General features: G+C 41.2%; 1 protein-coding gene across 14 annotated transcripts in view; it reads right to left on the bottom strand.

Annotated features, from left to right (window-relative positions):
- Positions 1-15,006, bottom strand: part of ZBTB20 (zinc finger and BTB domain containing 20) — a 477,688-nt gene that overhangs the window by 159,376 nt on the left and 303,306 nt on the right. For 11 of the 14 annotated variants that reach the window (XM_032678457.1, XM_032678452.1, XM_032678453.1 and 8 more), the window contains one exon: positions 1,964-2,064. The gene's annotated coding sequence lies outside the window, so the exon portion shown is untranslated. Of the gene's footprint in view, positions 1-1,963; positions 2,070-7,296; positions 7,652-15,006 lie in introns of those variants that run through there. The other 3 variants (XM_032678459.1, XM_032678458.1, XM_032678447.1) reach the window with 3 other exon arrangements.

Genomic DNA, 15,006 nt, shown 5'->3' with positions numbered 1-15,006 from the left:
TATACTTCCTGATGCCTGTGCCACCTTCCGGTACTAAGAGAAGAATAGGAAGACAACAAAATGCAGAGAAGTAACTGAGTTGATGGTGCTTAAACACTGAAACTTTAAGAGACTGCACGAACAGATAGCTTCACAGTACAGACTTCACCTGGATCATGTGAGGGCATGAGATCACATTTCTTCCAGCCCTTATATGTGTTAACATTAGCAGCAGGGAACAAAAGGTATCAGATAAGGCATGGAGCTTGCTGGTAAAAGTCAACACATCAAAATATATTTAAAAAACTGCATCAGAGAATTTATAATGGATCCGTGCTTTGCATTTTGAGGTGACAGAGTTCTCGATCTGGTAGAAAGTTCCCAAAGCTCAATTTACTACATTGTCAAAATATAGCCTGAGGGGACAATCTGACTTACAGCATCTTCATGATTGGTGATGAAAGAACCTCGCTTGGCTTTTAGATCCCAAGTTTGGCTCAAGATAGTGCAGTAGAGAACAGAACATCCTCTATTTTACTCTGGGTGTTCACAGTGTTCCTCTTCAGCACAGAATTAGGTTTTACTGTATAGAATTCTCACACACAGCTTGCTGATGGGTTAGAATTCACACCTTCAGATTTTGGGGATATACTTCACACCCTGCATTGTTACTGCTACTAAAGATACAGATTACAGTGTCCTCATGTCATTGTAGCATCTGTAACGGAAATCTTAAGAAAATTCAGGGAAAAACTGTGTCTTTTACAAGGCCACAGCATGTCTTATTCAGCCTTGGAAAGGCTTCAGAGCACAGTAACCACATTAATTGGACATTATATGGACAGCCAAGTATACTCAGTTACTGTGCAGCTTTTACTGTTCTTTGTCATGTTGCTTCAAAACACATTTCATGTTTTAACCAGTCATATATACATACGAAAGCATTTCACAACACTGGACAATGCTACAGATCCACAGGAAATAATTGTTTCACAAACATGAAGCAATCGGCATGAATATAAATAGTGTGGCCCAAATCTGTTCTAAATTATGTGTCTACAAACTCATGGAAGTCAACTAGTACCACTAACGAAATACAACAGATAAGAGTACATAAAAATATAAAATATGGCTTAACTATTCATGGTCCAAAGCCTGCCATCACTTACATTTTCCTACTTTCCCAGCATGGCTTTACAGGAAATAAGAAAAAATAGAGTATCTGAGATTTCTAGTTCTTTCATGCACTGGAGGACACAAGTCCAGGAACATATGGGCTTAAATGTGTCAGCATCCTACATCGCTCTTATTTCAAGAATGTTATTAATTTTTGTGGGTGGAGTCCAAAATTTTAATGCCATATCAACACACAGTGGTTGTTTTTGTAATGCATATGTCACAGGGAGCATATGTGTAGCAGTTCAAGGATAACATTTTAACTAGATTTCAAGTGACTTTCTGAATTGTAATACTCTCAAAAGATGAAGTATTGATGCTACTAGCAGGGTATTTAACAACTTCTGTCTTCACAGTTTCATCCAGTCACCTCAATTCTGACCTCTAGGATATCATGCTATTGTAAAACTGGATTCTCCACACAAAGCTGTTTCAGCAAACCTCATTTTGCTCTATAATGCACAGTGTGTGACTTCAGGATTGGTATTTTCAACGCTGAACCAAATTATATCAGTGATGTATGCTACTCTAGGTAAAAAGCAAGGCTAATATCAGAAGATTCTTTTCCATGCTAACTTTACCTAAATTTCAATCCAAATCCTCTCAAATGAATTAGCCTCTTTACCAGACTTGCAGGTACGGACAGATACTGTGGGAATCAGCCATGTGACTGTTCCAACTGGATACAGTGAGAGCAGTATTGCCAAGGGCTTTTCGTCTGTGACTCAACAGGTGGTTTGGCACTGAGATTTCTACCTGTTTGTGGTTTTCAGCTCTGGTTTTAAGACAGAAAATGAGATTATTATACCTTTCAATGCTGCATCTCAAGCAGGATGTATGGAGAGCAAGGTTTCATTCCAACCGAATATCTCTCTCTCTTGCAAAGCTGAGGAAAACTGCCAACCGCTGCTGCTCTTCACATCGACATGCAATGGAGATGTCAGGAAAGGGAAAAGTAAAGGGAGAGAAGAAAAGGAAAACAAAATTGTAAGTTTTACATAAATAATAAACTGTACCTAGTGACTACCTCTGAGAAAAACAAAATAAAAAGTACTGGCTTTAGCATAAGGAAATAAATAAACAAAACCTTGGAACAGCTTAATCTAAGAGGCTGGCTGTGGGTTTGGCTCTTCTTTTTTTGGTTTATTTGATACAGAGAATAATTTTTACATTTCTTTTCAAGAGATATAATACTTTGAAAACATATGATAAACTTAAAGGGCAACATTAAAGAAACAAACCTATCATAGCATCAAAATTAACTACTCCATTACTCAGACAGCAGCCTAAGCCCCTTCAACAAACACCCTGCAAAGCAGCAGAAGCACTCCCAACATATGTTCTTGCCTGCAAATAGCCCAGGGTGCAAGAGGTGGGTTTCATTTTTTGTTTTTTACAGTCTTCTGCATAGGCCTAACTCTGCCTTTGTTGAAGGTAGTGTTAACACACACTGCATACAGAAGGAACTGAATGTGGGTAACTGCATACTTCAAAAAATCACACCCAATATGTTCAACTGATGCCACTGTTCCCTGAGGACAAGTGTAGGCTATGGAATACTACAAATAATAGAGAGCAGTAGTCTAAAGTATGCTTTTCAGAACCAAGAAAGCATACTTTTGATACTTTCCACAGATAACTGGGAATGTGCATCTTCAAAATAGTAGCCAAGAGTAGGTAAAGACTGTCTAGAGATGCTTACTGTGACAGAATTCTCAATGCCTTTTCATAAAATAAAGAGTTCTTCAAAGCAACTCTCAGTAACCACTAAGAGAACAGTCAGTGAATCTACGCTTTTCAGATTAAAGCAAGAAAACGAAAGTCAGTGTTCTCCACAGATGTAGACGTAATGAGAATGACTTCAATACATCTGCTAGTAATCAAAATGGCTCCACAGTCACCAGTGCGCAGAAAAGTGGAATCCCAGTGATCAGCAAGAACTTTGTTTTGCCCCAATAACTGTAAAACCATATCAGAAAATCGTGTATACTAATTTGCCTACAGAAGATGAGAATCACATGATCAAATTGTATTTAATTATCTATACTAAGAAAGACTGAGCTGAAGAAAAAATAGACCTATCTTATCATGCACATATAATCACTTCAGGGAAAGGGGCCCCAAAGTGTTCTATTCCTGAGTTGGAATAAAAAATCCCCAGCCAAGTGGGTCTCTTTTCCCCATGAGAAGGTGTTTCCACAAAAATACAACTCTCAGATAATCAAAATAGAAAATTTCCATCAAGTACCCAGAAAAAGGAGGGGGAAAAAGAAAAAAGAGTATAGAATCTTCCAGAACCAGCATTTGGGAAATATTTATTTTGACTTTTCTTGGGTAAAACCTTTATTCCCAAAGAAAATTTTCATTTCAAGAAAAAGGATTTTCACTGAAAAATCATTCCAATGGAAAACACCTGGCCACAGAGGATAGGACCACTGGCCTCAGCCAGGGGAAGGCAAATACCAACCAAGGTCAGTGGACTGGGTCTGCCACAGTCCTCTTGGAAAATCACGGGCACAGCGCATCCATCCTCCACGATGTTAATTCTCCTCCAGCTTTTCTGCCTATGTAGACTCTCCATGCCTTGGGGTAGGAATCCTCTCTCACTGTATATTGTATACAACCTACTGTAACATGTGTGTTTAATGATTTTCAGCATGCAGTAACAACAGTGTTCGTCCCTCCTACAGCAGCTAATTTCCAATATCAAGATGAGGAGAAAAACATGACCTATGGCTGCAACACACTGCTAATCAAACGCTATTGTACAGCATGGTGCTGGGGGGGATGCCTTTTCATTGTACAACTAATCAGAGTTTATACACACAAAACCAGACAACTAGATAGTCCAGTCTTGTGATCTGTGTTCCAAACTGCCAGAAATAAGGCAGGAAAGAGGGGTGTGGGGGGCTGGTGGGGAGCATCTCCTGCGTTCATAATGAAAGAAGAGAGATGACTGGACTAAGAGCTGATGAGGTTACAAGGCAACAGCAGTGCCATGAGTTGTTTGGGCTTAAAGCCAGATGTCTTGTATTTCCTTTGATTGTTTCTAAATAATTAATGGTATTAATTTAATCATGTGACCCACCCACCCCCCTTTTAGTATTTGGCTCTGTGTACTAACACTAAATATAAAGGAGAAAAACAGTACTGTCTATAGCATACTGAATATTGATGCCGTGTGTTTGGACTGCAACAACAGCTGATACTCATATCCATGAGACTACATATTCTACAGCACTCACACAGTGTTTGCATGGAGTAGATGAAGTAGTATCCTTCATACTCCATCCATAAACCAACTCAACTATGACATATGGACACTGCATGTTTGAAGTAGTAAAATAGAGGGTACATCGCTCTCTCTCCGCCCACACTAAGATGAACCTGCCACTACTATTTCACGTAACATTTTCTGGCAAGCTCCCAGTTTTCAGTCATGCTGGTTTGCTTGAAAGAAACACTCAGAGGAGACTCTGCTTGTCTTGCTGTTCGAACAAACAAAATAATCACGCATCTTGAGTTAATGGTCCAAAGCTTAATGAAGATCATAGAAAAGAGGCTGCCCATGATGAGAGCATTCCCTTCTGACTTAGCCACATAAGTCACTGCTGTTGGCAGAAGGAAATGGATTATGAGGATAATAATTAACCCTGAGCTCTGGTCTAGACAAACCTTTGCTTGGTACAGTAGCAGTAAGCGCACAAAGAAAACAGCAATAACCAGAAGTAAAAATTTCCCCAGGGCACTGGCAGCAACAGCAGGAGGACCCCTGTTTCTTGATGGGGCTGCAAGTGTCATAGGCATCAAATAATCCCATGGGAATATTAGGGTTGAGTACTAGGACTGCTGAAATCTAACAGCAGAATTCCTGAACAAATAAAGACTAATGAAGGCACCTCCCTACATGCATGATTCTATTATATGCACTCAGTAAAAATGTTTGCCCATCCTCCTACATATCCCAGCATACTCTCAGCTCCCCTAGTCAAGTATCCAGTTCCACCCATCTTATCTACTTTTTTTTCCTATCACATTTTCACTTATGTTCAATCCCATGGTACTCACCAAAGAACAAGAATCATAGAAGTGTTGGAAGGTACTTTTAAAGGTCACCCAGCCCAACCTTCCTGCAATGAGCAGGGACATCTTCAACAAGATCAGCTTGCTCAGAGCCCCCACCTAACCTGATCTTGTTTCCAGAGATGGGGCATCTACCACCTCTCTGGGCAACCTGTTCAGATAGTATTAAATGGGGCAGCTGTAAGGCAATGAAGAAAGAAATCTGACAGCTTGGAGAAGACCCTCACTTTGTCCAGTAATGCCCCAGGCTTCTGGAGGTAAAGACAAAGTGATAGGAGGCCCTCACAGATGTCAAAAGAAATTTCCGGAAGTGTGTACAACCCAACCTCACCAAAGAGTACCTGTGGAGAGTCAGAGAGGGCTTGGTCAAGTCTCATTTCTTATATGTGATCCATAGTTCCCTATTTGGTTTTCATTCTGCAGCTAGACTATTAGATTAAGAATGGCAGTGGTGTTTTTCTACAGTTACAATGCTTCAATCAAGGGAAGTGAACACTGAAGAATTCTCCACTAGAAAGCCTGGTCCTAGTCTTCAAGGACTTGGCAGTCAAGGCCTAGCAATCCTACAGGCATCTTCCACCAACCAACCAGAGGTTCATAGGAAGAAGTCTGTTTCATTACATAAAGATTGTATGAGATGTACACCAAAGCCCTTCAACTGGTGTTGAAACAGTGCCAAAACAAGCACTGGCTCTGCATACTACAGAGACCATCAACTGAAGGAAGAAATCACAATTGCCAAATCACAGGCTGAGGCACTGCAGAAAGAGTGGTAGAGTGCCCTGCGTACCAGAGCTCAGGCTATGGGGCTCTTCTGCAACAATGGAGCAGAATGAATACCACACTGACCGTGCCAGGAAGAAAACATCTCACCCTGTCCTATCAGTGCATCTCTAACATGGTTATAAGGTTGAGTAACATCATGGGTTTATTGCTCATGGATATATGTAAATGGAGAAAACATTTAATTATATCAGTTATAACAAGAAGAAGAGTAACATACAGCCAAACTTAAGAGCGACTCCTTCAGTTCCTACCAGCTACCTGCAGTAGAGAGGCAACACATAAACAAGCAAAAAGCACATCAGGACAACCTGATACCAGAGTTCCCACCTTGGGGAAAATGGGCTCTGTGGAACAAGAGGAAACTGCTTCTAGACAGGAATGATCACAAAGAAATGACTAAACTCTTTGCAAGGTAGAAACACTAGAAACAGACAAAAATATAGCAGAACAGCACTTTATCAACAACCCCTGTACTTAACTACTTGGTTTTTAGGATTTTGGGAGGTCGCAGTAGAGTGAGAAGACAGCATTTTTCCTGTGGTGACAAGGATCTTTCAAAGTGTCCACGTCCGACTCTGCTGAGAATGTATCTTTTATTCCTTCTTTTGCATTATTTCCCTCTAATGACAGCTTTGCAGTGAACCCCCTTTGTGAGTTGCTCAAATAAATGTAAATTTTATCTTGTAAGCAATATCCTCCAAAATACAACTATCAACTTATAATAAAAATCTGAAAAGCTAAAAGGCAGTGGGTCTTCCCCAGTGCCCTCATCTCCCCAGTGCACTGGACTGCTTGCTATTATTATATATGGAGTTCCAGGCAGGGTACTCGTTATTATAAATATGTACTGTATTGAAATATATAGCCCAAGTCCCCAGGGCCCAACATTTTAATTAGAATTACAGTCGTGCAAATAACTGGTTTATTTGGCTAGCAGACCAAACTGAGAACATGGAAAGGAAAAAAAGCCCCGAACAAAAATCACCTATGTGTTTAAGAAAATGGACTAGTTTTTTTGTTTATGTTTGATACATTTCCATTAAAATTGACTTAGTTTCAAAACAAAGCCAGAAACCTTGCTTAGAAATATCAAAACAAAACCTTTTGGCTTTCCAAAACTTTTAATTTTTTTCTCAGTTTATTTTTTTATATAATTTTGGTTAACCCATATCTGAGGCAAGCAGCTTTCAGCAAATAAAATATTTAACTTAACAATTTTACCCAGATTTAAATCTAAGGGCTGAACTGTGAGTTGACAGGATCCTGACTTACTGAAGAAGAGCAGGGAGTTAGGGGATCTGTATTCTCTTCTTGGTTCAGCCCCTGTCTTTGTGTTCAAGGTGAATTATTATTTCATTTCTTTATGGTTGTCTCTCTGTCCACACTTTGTCTCTGCAGTCTCTGAGCTCGCTGGGGTGAGATGCACCTCCTACAGCATGTCTGTACACTGTCTAAAACAACAGATTGCTCATCTCAACTGGGGCCTATATGATTTACTATAATATAAATAACTCCTCAACTGCAGTCAAATCTCTTTTTAATGCCAATAGTTTCACTTGCATATATTTAGCAGTCCATCATGGGAACATCATCTTTCTTTTTAATTAATTACTTCTTAATAAACGTAAAATATGAACGGACAGCGAGTCTGGATTTTTCTTCCTTCATCAATTTCAGCCCTCAAAGAAAGCATCTCGTTTACAGCTACCAGGAACCAACAGGGACATGCACTGAATCAAACCTGAAACCCAAGATCCCCTCAGCACTTTTGTACCCCCATGATTTGGGGACAAATCCTCTCCTTCCTCCAGGGAAGGAAAGCTAGCTGGACTGAAAGAGCTGATTAGTGGAAAGCCTCACAGGCAACCTCCAAATTCTCTGTGCTGGGCTTTTAGGCACACAATTGTCACCAGTAGGAACGGGAAATGCCAGTTCAGTGTCTGCAGAGAGGTGGAAACAGCCTATGGGATTGCAGGGAAGAGCTCTGCCTGCCTCTGCTTTGAAGACCCCTAGCATCTCACAAGGCCAGCTTACCTAGTTGAAAGACAACTTTAGAGCTCATTAGAAGGTAAACAACACAGAAACAAAAACGACTGCAACACTACGAACTCTTCAACTTTCATGTGCAGCACTTAGGGCTGGGGGTGGGGAGGTTTCTCAGAGCACACATGGCTGTCACTGACAGTCACGTTTTTAAAACACTGGGGACAGAGTTGCAAATGTGCCCCATTATGTCTTGAGATGTACTCCCCGGGTACAAAAGGTGCGTGGGTTACTGTAAGCTCCTGTGTTACTTGGCTGAGACCGTAAAAGGCAGTGCAAAGTACAGACTGAGAAAGAAGGAACTGTGGAGAATACAGGGTGGTTATTCCTGCTGTACAGGCACGATGCTGAGTGCTCCAGGTATCCCAGAGTCCCACTGCAGCTTTAACCTCATGCTACTTTTCTCCATCCCTGGGGCTGCTGCTCAGCTCTGGGAGACCCTACCAGTATTTCACAGCCCCCATGGCTGTGCCTCAGCCCCCGTGTCCTGTGAGGGGACTGTGACAGATGTACAGACTGTGCCAGTCGATGCCAAGGTGACCACACTCTGTCCAAGGGCAGCATTTGCAGGTGGCCATTCCCCTCTGTGTTTGCATCCCCCGCGCTGTGCTAAAGGAGCAATTATTATCATTAAAAATAAATCATCCTCCCTGTCAATTGACTGTACTTATTGGCCATTGCTGCCATCTAGCCAGATGCATTTCCAATATTCACAGAAGCCTTGAGCCTATTTATTTTCCCATTGCTGCTTGGCCTGAAGCAGGGATAAATGCATCCCTTGTTACTTGCTGCCTCTGCAGAGACGTTTGTAAACTTTCATGGGGTTTTCGTTTTTTTTCCCAACAGGTGACAAAATACTGTATAACTGCAGGTGCTCTGCAACACAAACAGGAAAATGGAGATCAGATGCAGCTGTAGTTGGAGTAAGGGGAACATGAAGATAAAGGCAGCAGATAAGAGAGTGCTAAAACAAGCAAAGAAATGACTGAGAAGGGGTAGTTAGCTACTTCTGTTGCCAACTTACTCTTGCAAGGTAGCTATAACAGAATAATTTTGTCTATTTTGTTATCATGCCAAATTTTTGCAGGTGTTACCAGGGGAAATTTGGAAGTTTGTTGAAAAAAAAGGTTTCTGAACATTATTGGAAAGGATGAAGAATTTGTTACCTCAAGCAAGCACTGAAAGATTTACTGGAGGTCACAGCTGAGGGGCACTGGCTGATGTTACTGGACTTGTGAAGTAGGAATTATATGGAAGTGGTTTCAGATAGCTTCTGAGTTCAGATTTATTCTTCTAAGAATTTGTTCCCAAAATTCAGTCAGGAAAATGTTCATAAGGGGAGGGCTTATTCTGCACCCATCCCTTCATCTCCTTTTGGTATGAAATAGGTTGAAAAAAATTAATATTCTAAGGAGACTTAGAAACTGAAAGATTCAGACAGTTTCATGGCTTGATTTCCATCCACAATTCAGCTCTACAAAGCCAATGCAAACTTCCGGACACTGTGGCCTTTCACTTCTCTAGTCAACTTGGTTTCAGAGCCATATCCAGCAACACAATAAAAAAGAGGTGAAGCACAATGGATAAAGAGAAAATAAACGTGACTGTATTATAAAAGACAGTGATTGCTGTCTGACCATAACATTCCATCCAAACAAAAGGGAGAAGGAGGATATCAATAAAGGTCTGTGAATTCAAATGTCTTTTACTATACTTCCTATTCCACCAGAGGAATGACAAAAAAGTTGTATTTTGCTTCCCTGACTTTTCTCTTCTTTGAAAAGGGAGGTTTCATGGGTAATCCCAAGTAATATTCAGCTGTGAATCCAATTTATGCAGTGGGATAGGATTAAAAAAGGAACAGAAGGTCTGGATTCTGAACCTGCTGTAACAGTTTTGATTTGAATACAACCCAAGTCTTGAAATGGCTTGTTTTCCACTTCTGGTTTGGAGCTGGTTGAAATACTGCCACAGTAGCACTTCCTGCAAAATTTATGTCCAAGATTCTCATTATTTGGAACTGAACTCCAAAGATTTTGGCACCATGAAATCCAAACAAAACTCTGTTCCTGACTCAACTGGCCCAGAAGTCAACCCAAGCTTAATCTGGTTCTGGGTCCAAATCCAGCTTCAGCCCATTTCCATTGTTATATAGATTATGCCATAATACCACCTCTAGCCTCAGGATTTATGATGCCTCCTCACAGGATGCATATTTGTGTGTAAATACATAAATCACATCAGACAAACAAAGAAGACATGCCAGAAAACAGGAGGGGAGGGAAGAGGAGAGATACCTACCAAGCAGTTTGTCTCTAAAGTGTTGCCAGTTGTGAAAGGACCCGACGTGCTAATATCCGCTCATTCAGACTCTTACAGACATGCTAAGAGCGTGACGGCTGGCAGGCAGTGCATTTAAGTGCTGTTACTGAGGCCCCCAAATATTGACAGAGTGCCAGACTCTGAGAAACTATTGATGTATGCAGCCGGCCGCTGCTCCAGACACCTCTCAGACAGAGTCTTTAAATGTCACAGATTAATGAATTTTCATGAAACGGAGAATGAGAGAAAGAATTAAAAAAGAAAATATCCCATAGCACCAACATGAAAGCATCTTTTATCCCTACACAAAATTCTGCCCTCAAGCCTCAAGATTCCTAATAGATTATAACAGATTGTAAGTCGGCATGAGATGCAGGATGAGGAGGTTAGACCCTCTAGATCATGCAGAGCATCCTCAAACAAAGACAATATGAGAGATGTTCATTTTAAAAAAAACCCAGTGACAGTCAAGGGCCACTCAGGTCTCAGTTTCATTTTAACCTAACCCAAGAGTTACAAAGCTTAAGGGGTATAGCTGGGTAAATGTTTTTGTGTTTGTTTTTTTTTAATCTGAGATACAAAGGGGGCCAAACTGCAAAGTTCAGCTGTTGACTTGCAACGACCCTAACTTCAGAGCCATTGAGACAGACAGCTGTAGTTGGATCCTCTCTTAGTATTTGATCTTGTGCTTGATCTTATCCAAGAAATTGCAAAAGTTATGATAGAACATTTTTATGCCATCAGATAAACCAAGTATGCTGATTATTTCTCTTTTTTCACTTATATCAGTGAACTCAAATATGTATGCAAGAACTTCAAATATCATTAAAATGTAATAATGCAAAATGCAGTTGGAGTGTAAATGACAAATCTATGCATAACACATCACTAGAAGAGGAAGGAAGTGAAGGGATGATGTAGATGTTCTTTGCAGAAGTAAAAATGGGTCATTTATACCCAACCACGTAAGAAAAATAGCTTCAGTGAGTCCCTCTGCACACAGCCACTTGGAAGTGCGGCTCCAATGAGCCATTTTGTCCCTTGTTCCCAAAGCCATAGGCACTGATTCCTGCAAGGCTCTACTGCCTCCACTGCCCCCAGGCTGTCCTGCAGGATTTCTCTTGAATGCAATGACAGCAGGTGTGGTGACCACCGTCACACCCAGCTCCTTGCTGGACGCTTCCTTCCCCCTCAAAAGTACAGCTGCTTCACAGAGAAAAGGGAAATTGGCACCACCACAACAGCAAGGCCTGTTGCAGAAAAATCCAGAGAAGCTGAGAGCACCTCAACGAGTGAAGAGTGCTGTAAGAAAAGCCAAGAAGCAAGACTCTTTGATGGGACAGCAAGACCCTGTGGTTTTCCACTTTGTTGGAGGGAGTCAAGAGGAGGGCAATGAAGATGCTTGGAGGGCTGAAGCATCTCTCCTATGAAGACAGGTTGAGAGAGCTGGGGTTGTTCAGTCCAGAGAACAGGAGGCTTTGGGGAGACCTTACAGCAGCTGTCCAGTACTTAAAGGGGGCTGACAAGAAAGATGATGAAGGACTTTTTACAAGGGCATGAAGTAACGGGACAAAGGATAATGGCCTTAGACTGAGAGATGGTAGATTTGAATTGGATATAAGAAAGAAGTCTCTATGATGAGGGTGGTGAGGCACCGGCACAGGCTGCCCATAGAAGTTGTGGATACTCCATCTCCAAAAACGTTCAAGACCAGGCTAGATAGGGCTTTAAGCAACCTGGTCTAGTGGAATGTGTCTCTGCCCATGGAAGGGGAGTTGGAATTGGGTGATCTAAAGATCCCTTCAAATCCAAACCATTTTATGATTCAATGATTATCGTTGCAGAAAAGTCAATATTCTTCACTGAAAACAGATCCACTAACTTCCCTCTTGTCTCTGGCCACACAAGACTTCATAGCAGCTATAAAATCTCACTGGAAGAATGGGGACTAGCATGTGCAGTGTTCAAGAGGAGCTTGTTTTCACATCACTTTATCAGTCAGATTATTTGTGGCAACCTTTGCCAAAGCAAAACAAAATTTGTTGTTGTTTTTTTTTTTTAAAATCTACTTTTCTGAGTATGAAGTCACGTGGAAACAACTGCAAGGATTCTGATGGCAACGTCCTGCTCCTGATGACATAGAAGTCTTTGGTTTTCAAAAGCCAACACACTTCTGTAGGTTGGCACATCTGGCAATTAATCGTATCGTGGACTACAACAGTCAGCCTTTTTCGTTTTCCACTCTTGTCACCACCCAAAGCATGTCCTCCCTACCCCCACATATCCACCACACATCCCACAACCACCAGAGCTGCAGCAGGGTCTCCAACACCATTATCAATAGCTCTACAAATGACCTGGCTAAAGTAGCAAGTAGCCATCCTTTGCCAACAGCCAGAGAAGACAAAGCACATATGTGTGTAAGAGGGGATGACACAAATGACTAATTAAGTATATGAGAAGGCAAAATGTCAAAGCCTTTCTATTCTGTGAACAGTCTCTGTACAAACAAAGAAAAGAAAATCAATATAGCTTTTCACACAGGGAACTATTTTACACATCATTGTAAACTTCCTTTAAAACACTCAGTACTTTTTCTTTAGGACTTTCAAAGAGCCTGTCTAACATTACTGCCCATTCTAGCCTGTCACTTCTCCTCACACACCCCTTTTCCTTTCTCCTTTCTTCCCCTCTCTCTCTTTTTAAAAAATAGTAACTGAGGAGCTATCACAAAACACTAACCCAGCATTTCATTCACTCCAGTAGCACATCTTCAGTAAAGGCCAGCATTAGCTATACTGAAGGAAGATGTAAAAAACCCTCAGTATTCCCCTGCTACAAAAGTCTTCAAATACCTCAGAAGAGATGGGCTTCAGTCTGAAGACTGAAGTCAAGCATCATTTGGGATGATCCCTGAACCTCACAGAGAAGCCCAAGTGCCCAAGCTGTGAAGTTGCTCTTCACAAGGGCTGATTACCCAGACTCTGCAACACAAGACATGATGATGCCCCTTTGGGTGACTTCATCTCTTGTGCATGTGCTAGGGCACAGACAGCTCATCGAAGAGCTGGCCTGACACATCTCTTTCCAGGAACATGGTGTGTATCCCCAGGCAATGCAAACACTGTCTCCTCCAAGACTGCCTCACGTGGCAGCCAGTAACAAAACTCCCTTCAGAGATTTGTCTCTTTTCTGGAGGAGTAGTAAAAGGAAGCCAAAATTTTTAAAAACTAGCAAAATTTTGTAAGTGATCATGTTGGAAAAGGAGCAAACTGGGCAATTTTCTAACTCACTGCAAGGCTAGGACACTTTTTTATTCCAGTGAGCATCTGGCATTTTAACTAAATAAAGGGACCGAGTTAGAAGACACAACAAAGTCTTATGACCTGTCCAAACTTATGCAACAGCCTTCTCTTCCTGTCTTTTTTGCAAATACTAGAATACCTAATAAGCCTTGTCTGTGCTCCCTTTGCATGTCAACATTACAACAGCCATTCCAGCTCCATAAACTCTGCACCATCTCCAAGACGGGGGTAACAGAGGTGGGCAAAAATTTAGAAGAACTGGAAGTATTAATGATAGCACAAAATTTATCATAGAAAAGAAAAAAGTTGAATACCCTGTGCACACAAAATAGCAATTGCAAGGTAATGAACAGGACCAATTTGTTACAGAACTAAAATTATTAGGTCTGAAAGAGACCTTGGAAGTTCCTAAGTTCAACCTCCTTCACTAGGTTTAGGATAGTATCAAAGGCCAACTCCTTTGTCTCATCTTGTCTCTTTGATTGTCACCATAAAGTTTCCATCAATTAATTAATTTCTTGTAATCATTTCTGATTAATGTTGTCTACCTTCTGTCTTTTTCTTTCCTTTCCTCCACGTGCATGTGTGTGCATACATCACAGAGCACAACCAGCTTACACCCCCCTCCTTGTTAAAAGTCCCACCTCTTCTGCTGACTTACTGTACTCTTAATCAAAAGGGCAGGAGGAAGCCGCCAGGATTCATTCTTTCCCCCCTCTCCTTCTCTCTCCCTCCCTTTTTTCAAATGGCACAAATGTCAAACTTTCTAAAAGGATGTTTGGCATAGCTGAGTTCAGTCATGTAACGTACAAAGTCGGTATGATCAAAAGGTTGCGGGGCTGCCCACTGCTAAAGAAGAGAGGGAAAAAAGGAAACAGAGATCTTTTCTAAAGTGGGAAAGAATGCATGAGCCAACTGTTGCCACTGGAAACACCATGTCTATTAGCAGCAGCAGTGGGTCTGAAACACAAAAACCTTGATCCAGATTCCAGATTCTCTGAAAAACAGGGCTGTTCTGATCCAACTTTCCGCCCATGAAGAAACAGGGACAGACACAGCTATGGAATTGAAGACTTTTTTTTTTTTTTTGCTCTGTGCTTTGCATCATTATATGCAAAATAACTGTATCTATGTGGAAGTAAGAGCACTCAGTTTTGTAGTCAAAGTTGTGAAATAATCAGATAGAACATGGATTCACACACCCAAAATACATGGTCTCTCTGGTACTTCTATACTGCTACCTTTCACCACAGTATTTTCATTCTTACTCTACCCACTGCTGAAAAAGAGGGTAAATTATTCCTCCCTTTTA

The sequence above is a fragment of the Chiroxiphia lanceolata genome, chromosome 2 (assembly GCF_009829145.1).
Source record: "Chiroxiphia lanceolata isolate bChiLan1 chromosome 2, bChiLan1.pri, whole genome shotgun sequence".
NCBI classification, from domain to species: domain Eukaryota; kingdom Metazoa; phylum Chordata; class Aves; order Passeriformes; family Pipridae; genus Chiroxiphia; species Chiroxiphia lanceolata.
This window is presented reverse-complemented; position numbering and strand designations above follow the sequence as displayed.